Source organism: Moschus berezovskii, chromosome X, assembly GCF_049115385.1.
Source record: "Moschus berezovskii isolate FMDL1 chromosome X, NW_MosBer_1.0, whole genome shotgun sequence".
NCBI lineage: Eukaryota > Metazoa > Chordata > Mammalia > Artiodactyla > Moschidae > Moschus > Moschus berezovskii.
Window position 1 is genome coordinate 64,600,066 of NC_142488.1, and position 6,673 is coordinate 64,606,738.

Here is a 6,673-nt window from a genome sequence, read left to right on the forward strand (position 1 = left end):
TGCTCGTGCTGACCGTCTCTGGCCCTCCTGCTATTCCACTGAACTTGAATCCTACCATTTTGAATCCTTACTCACTTAGGCCTGACCACACTGGCCCACTTGCTTATTTTCCTTTGCTGAGCATGCTCTGGCCCTAGGAACTTTGCACTTCATATCCCTTCTGTCTGGAACATTCTGTTCCAGTTATAGAATGGACTTGTTCCCTTATTTTCTTTAAGACAATCCTCAAACCTTGATTTTCCTGTGAGGTGTTCCTTGACCACTCTGTTTAAAATTAAAATTTTCCTGGCCCTCTCCATATCCCCTACCCTGCTTTACTTTTCTCATAGCACCATTCTCTGCTATATTATACCACTTGCTTATAAACTATTCTTTTTTCTTTTCTACCCTCACACCCCATTACCAGTAGAATTTAAATTTCATTTAGTCAGAGACTCTAGTCTGTGTTGTTCAGTGCTTTATACCTACCACCTCAAAACAGTGTCTAACATATAGTGAGCTTTCAATAAATATTCACGGAACAAATGAATAAATGGATACTGTGTCTTCTGCCTGATATTCCCCTCTTCATATCTACCTATATTTTAAACCACTTTCAGATGCTATCTCCTTCATGAGACTTTCCCTGGTTCTTCCCAACATTATTTTGTCTCCTCTGACTCCCTAAAATTTCTCCTGTTTGAAATGAAGTCTCTGTGTTCTCCCCTTAGCCATTGTAACCTATTGTAAGGCCAGACCCTGGAGGCCATCTTGGCTCCTCCTTCTCCTCTTCCCTTTCCCGCCAGCAGGGAAAAAGCCCCGCTGGACTCTGACTATTGTGCTCTATTCTCTCATTCCCTCCCCCACTGCTGGAGTGTCCTTGATGTAGTGGCTCCTTGTAGAAATCAACTCTCTCCTAACCTCCCTCTCCTATCCAGAAACTGCATTCTGCCCAGAAACAGCAAGAACTATTCCGCTGCTTCAGCACAACCTTGAGCAGATCGGGCAACCAAACCAGTCTTGCCCCCCGGCTAACTGACCTATGAGAGACCACCACTCCAAATCTTGCCTATAGCTATATAAGTTGCCTCTTGCTGTTGTTCCTCGCGGACTTCCTCAACCTCGCTCGGTTAGGTCTGGGAATCCTGCCCGGGGGTGCCTAGCAATTAAAGCCTGTTATATTATCTATTTGGCGTCTGGGTTCTTTTATTTAACATCATTGGGCCGTTTCGACCTTACACCTATGATTTTTCTTCTTCCTTCTGATAAATAATTGGCTTTTGAGGACTGAGTTTGTGTTGCTATCCATATCCTTGTCATGATGGTTTTAACTTTAAAGACTCATTTAAAAGTTCCACTTGTGGAATGACAGTATGAGGAGTTCCACAGATTCACTCCCTGTTGAAACAAGCATAACTGATGAAAAGTTTATTTAAAAAACCTGGAAATTGTCCTAAGGGCATCCAGCAAATAAATAAATATTTATTCCACAAGAACAGCATCTTGTGAAGTTTTCCTGACATGAACTGACTTATTTGAAATAGAATATGAGGGAAGTTCAAGCCTCAGTTCAGTTCAGTTCAGTTCAGTCGCTCAGTCGTGTCCGACTCTTTGCGACCCCATGAATCACAGCACACCAGGCCTCCCTGTCCATCACCAACTCCCGGAGTTCACTCAAACTCATGTCCATCGAGTCGGTGATGCCATCCAGCTATCTCATTCTCTGTCGTCCCCATCTCCTCCCACCCCCAATCCCTCCCAGCATCAGAGTCTTCTCCAGTGAGTCAACTCGTCGCATGAGGTGGCCAAAGTATTGCAGTTTCAGCTTTAGCATCAGTCCTTCCAATGAACACCCAGGATTGATCTCCTTTAGAATGGACTGGTTGGATCTCCCTGCAGTCCAAGGGACTTTCAAGAGTCTTCTCCAACACCACAGTTCAAAAGCATCAATTCTTCGGTGATCAGCTTTCTTCACAGTCCAACTCTCACATCCATACATGACCATGGGAAAAACCATAGCCTTGACTAGACGGACCTTGGTTGGCAAAGTAATGTCTGTGCTTTTTAATATGCTATCTAGGCTGGTCATAACTTTCCTTCCAAGGAGTAAGCGTCTTTTAATTTCATGGCTGCAATCAGCCATCTGCAGTGATTTTGGAGCCCAAAAAAATAAAGTCTGACACTGTTTCCACTGTTTCCCCATCTATTTCTCATGAAGTGATGGGACCAGATGCCATGATCTTCATTTTCTGAATGTTGAGCTTCAAGCCAAACTTTTCACTCTCCTCTTTCACTTTCATCAAGAGGCCTTTGAGTTCCTCTTCACTTTCTGCCATAAGGGTGGTGTCATCTGCATATCTGAGGTTATTGATATTTCTCCCAGCAATCTTGATTCCAGCTTGTGCTTCTTCCAGTCCAGCATTCCTCATGATGTACTCTGCATATAAATTAAATAAGCAGGGTGACAATATGCAACCTTGACGTACTCCTTTTCCTATTTGGGAACAGTCTGTTGTTCCATGTCCATTTCTAACTGTTGCTTCCTGACCTCCATATAGGTTTCTCAAGAGGCAGGTCAGGTGGTCTGGGATTCCCATCTCTTTCAGAATTTTCCACAGTTTATTGTGATCCACACAGTCAAAGGCTTTGGCATAGTCAATGAAGCAGAAATAGATGTTTTTCTGGAACTCTCTTGCTTTCTCCATGATCCAGTGGATGTTGGCAATTTGATCTCTGGTGCCTCTGCCTTTTCTAAAACCTGCATGAACATCTAAAAGTTCACGGTTCTCATATTGCTGAAGCCTGGCTTGGAGAATTTTGAGCATGACTTTACTAGCGTGTGAGATGAGTGCAATTGTGCGGTAGTTTGAGTATTCTTTGGCATTGCCTTTCTTTGGGATTGGAATGAAGACTGACCTTTTCCAGTCCTGTGGCCACTGCTGAGTTTTCCAAATTTGCTGGCATATTGAGTGTAGCACTTTCAACTAGATCTGATAGATAGAGTGCCTGATGAACTCTGGACAGAGTTCAAGCCTAAGGGAACTCAAAAACAGTGGAGACCTTGGTGGTAAGCGAACCAGAGTAGGCTAGTAGCTCTTTTTAATTCAGAACAAGATAGACTAGCTAGTTCAATAGGGAACCATGGTAAGAGACAGAAATGAAAAGCCATCCTGGGCTCAGAGCAAACCTCGAAGACTAGTTTCCGCAACTAGTCTTGCCTAAATTTAACTGGTTCAGACCCTGAACAGTTTATGGACCGAATATTGTTGAAAACAATAGAACAATCAACCCAAGTCCTGGAGCATAAAAGCAGGGTGTGGTTCCAGATGAGGCACTCAGCCTAACAGAGAGGTCAGGGAAAGAGACAATGAAAGAGAGCCCTGCTAAAACTATAGTCATTCCAGGATGACTGTGTGCACAGCCTAGGCTTTGTCCACTGAGGAATGACACCAAAGGCTTCACATGTTAGGAAAACAGACTTCACTAAAATAGCTTATTCAAGTTATTGAACAAATAAACAACAAGCAAAAAAAAGCCCCAGAGAGTGGGGAGGGGAATCAGTGTCCAGAGTTGCTGCTACTGCTGCTAAGTCACTTCAGTTGTGTCCGACTCTGTGTGGCTCCATAGACGGCAGCCCACCAGGCTCCCCCATCCCTGGGATTCTCCAGGCAAGAACACTGGAGTGGGTTGCCATTTCCTTCTCCAATGTGTGAAAGTGAAAGTGAAGTCGCTCAGTCGTGTCCGACCCTTAGTGACCCCACGGACTGCAGCCTACCAGGCTCCTCCGTCCATGGGATTTTCTAGGCAAGAGTACTGGAGTGGCTTGCCATTGCCTTCTCCGCCAGAGTTGCTACATTCCCTTAAATCTCCAATTTTTAACCCCAAATAACAAGATAGGTGAAAACAAACAAGCCAGAAAAGCATGACTCATTTATAATAAAGAGAAAAACAACAACAACAGAAACTTTCTGGAAGAGGGCCAAAATGTCAGGTACAACAGACAAATACTTCAGAGATGTCACTATAAGTATGTTTAAATAATTAGAGCAAACTATGCTTAGTGAAAGTTGCTCAGTATGACCCCGTGGACTGTAGCTTGCTAGGCTCCTCTGTCCATGGAATTCTCCAGGCCAGAATACTGGAGTGGGTAGCCATTCCCTTTTCTAGAGGATCTTTCCAACCCAGGGATCAAACCCAGGTCTCCCACATTACAGGTGGATTCTTTACTGTCTGAGCCACCTTAAAGAAGTAAAACAATTTATGATGAAAATATAATCAAATAGAGAATAACAATTAAAAGATATAACATAAAAAACTAAATGGAAATGGAGCTGAAAAGTACCATAACATAAGTGAAAATTTATTAGAGGAGCCCAACAGTAGACTTGAACTGACAGAAGAAAAAAGTCAATGAATTTGAAGATAGATTGTTGTGGTTGTTTTAGACCCTAAGTCTTGTCTGAGTCTTTTTTTTTTTTTGAGTCTTTTTCGATCCCATGGACTGTAGCCTGTCAGGCTCCTCTACCCATCGGATTTTTCAGGCAAGAATATGGGAGTGGGTTGCCATTTTTTTCTCCAGGGGATCTTCCTGACCCAGAGATCCAACCTGCATTTCCTGCTTGGCAGGTGGATTCTTTACCACTGAGCCACTTAGGAAGCCCACAGATTATTAGATATTATGTAATCTAAAGAATAGGGCTTCCCAGGTGGTGCTTGTGGTAAAGAACCTGTCTGCCAATGCAGGAGACATAGAGATGTGGGTTCGATCCCTGGGTTGTGAAGATCCCCTGGAGGAGGGCACAACAACCCACTCCAGGATTCTTGCCTGGAGAATCCCATGGACAGAGGAGCCTGGTGGGCTATGGTCCATAGGATTGCACAGAGTTGGATGCAACTGAAACGACTTTGCACACAGGCATGCAATCTGAAGAACAGATAGAAAAAGATAATGAAGAAAGAATAGGGCCTTGCAAAAATGTGGGATGCCATTAAAGCACACTAAATTATGCATAATAGAAGTACCTGAAGAAGGGGAAAAGAGGAGTAGAGAAATAATTTGTAGAAATAATAGCTGAAAACTTCCTTTATTTGATGAACATTAATCTATATATCCAAGAAGGTCAATGAACTATAAAAAGCATAAACACCAAGAGACCCATATGGAGACACATCATAGTTAAAATTCTGAGAGACAAAGAGAAAAATCTTAAAAGCATCAAGAGAAAAATGACTCGTCATGTACGTCAAAACCCTAATAAAGAGGAAAAGATGGTTTCTCTCAAACAGTGGAGGCAAGAAAGCAGTGGAATGACATACCCAAAATGCTGAAAGAAAAAAAGAGCCATGAATTAGGAATCCATACCCAACAAAAGGAACTTTAAAAAAATTAAGGCAAAATAAAATCATTCTCAGATTAAATAATAATGATAGAATTTTTTGCAAAAGATCCATTTTAATTTTAAAAAGTGCTAATTGAGTTTCTTTAGTATGAACCAGGCTTCCCTAGTGACTCAGCAGTAAAGAATCCACCTGCAGTATAGAAGACTTGGGTTCGATTCTTGGGTTGGGAAGATCCCCTATAGAAGGAAATGACAACTCACTCCAGTATTCTTGCCAGGAAAATCCCATGGACAGGGGAGCCTGGCAGTCTACAGTGCATGGGGTCACGAAGAGTTGTACACAATTTAGTGACTTAAACCACCACCATCACCAGTATGAAAGCAAGTTACCCTGCAAAGTAATTTCAGTCCACATGAAGAAAAATAAACAGCACCAGTCAAGGCAGTTTTGACAATATACATAAATATTTCTTTTCCTTTATTCTCACTGATATAAAAAGCAATCACATGTTTGTGCTGTGGGGATTATAACATGTAGAGCTGTAATATTTGACAATAACAGCACAAATGAGGTTGGTGGAAGCAATGTTATATTAGAGTAAGGAAACTGCAGCAGAAGGTAACTCATATCCACAGGGAAAAATGAGAGAACCAGACATGGTAAGGCTAACAATACAAACAATATAAACATATATTTGATTTCCTTTCTTCTCTCAGTTTCTTTAAAAAGACATAAATCATATAATGTGATAATTTTAACAGTGATGTAATATGGTATGTATAATACTAATGGGAGAAAAATGGGAAAGCATGAACACAGCTGTGTAGGAATAACATTTCTATTTATCACTGGGATTAAATTTAACATAAGTCTGTAGTAGAAAGTATGTACTGATATTCCATATTTTATTCAACCTATGTCCTAATGATAGATATTTATGATTTTAAAAATCCTTGTTAGGTGGAAAATAATGCACAAGTAAATATTTCTAAGCATAAAGGGAATTTCATTAGTCAGTTATTGTTGCAATAATGCATTATGATAAAGCCCCACAAGGTATCAGTGTCATACAATAAGCATCTGCTTCCCATTCATAAGTTTGTAAGTCAGCTTGGGTTTACCTCATCTCTTTTGGGCTTGCCTGGGCTTGGCCTCACACTGTGGACTGGTTTTAGGTTTAGTGTGTGTGTCTTATTTTCTCTGGACCAGGAACTACCCAGGACTACTGGTAGGTAGCAGAAGCATGAGGAGCCAAGCCATTAGGATCATCTGCTCATAGTCCTTTGCTCATAGCAAGTCATGTGGCCAACCACAGTGGAATGGGGGAAATACGCTCCTCTTACTAGATCGGGAG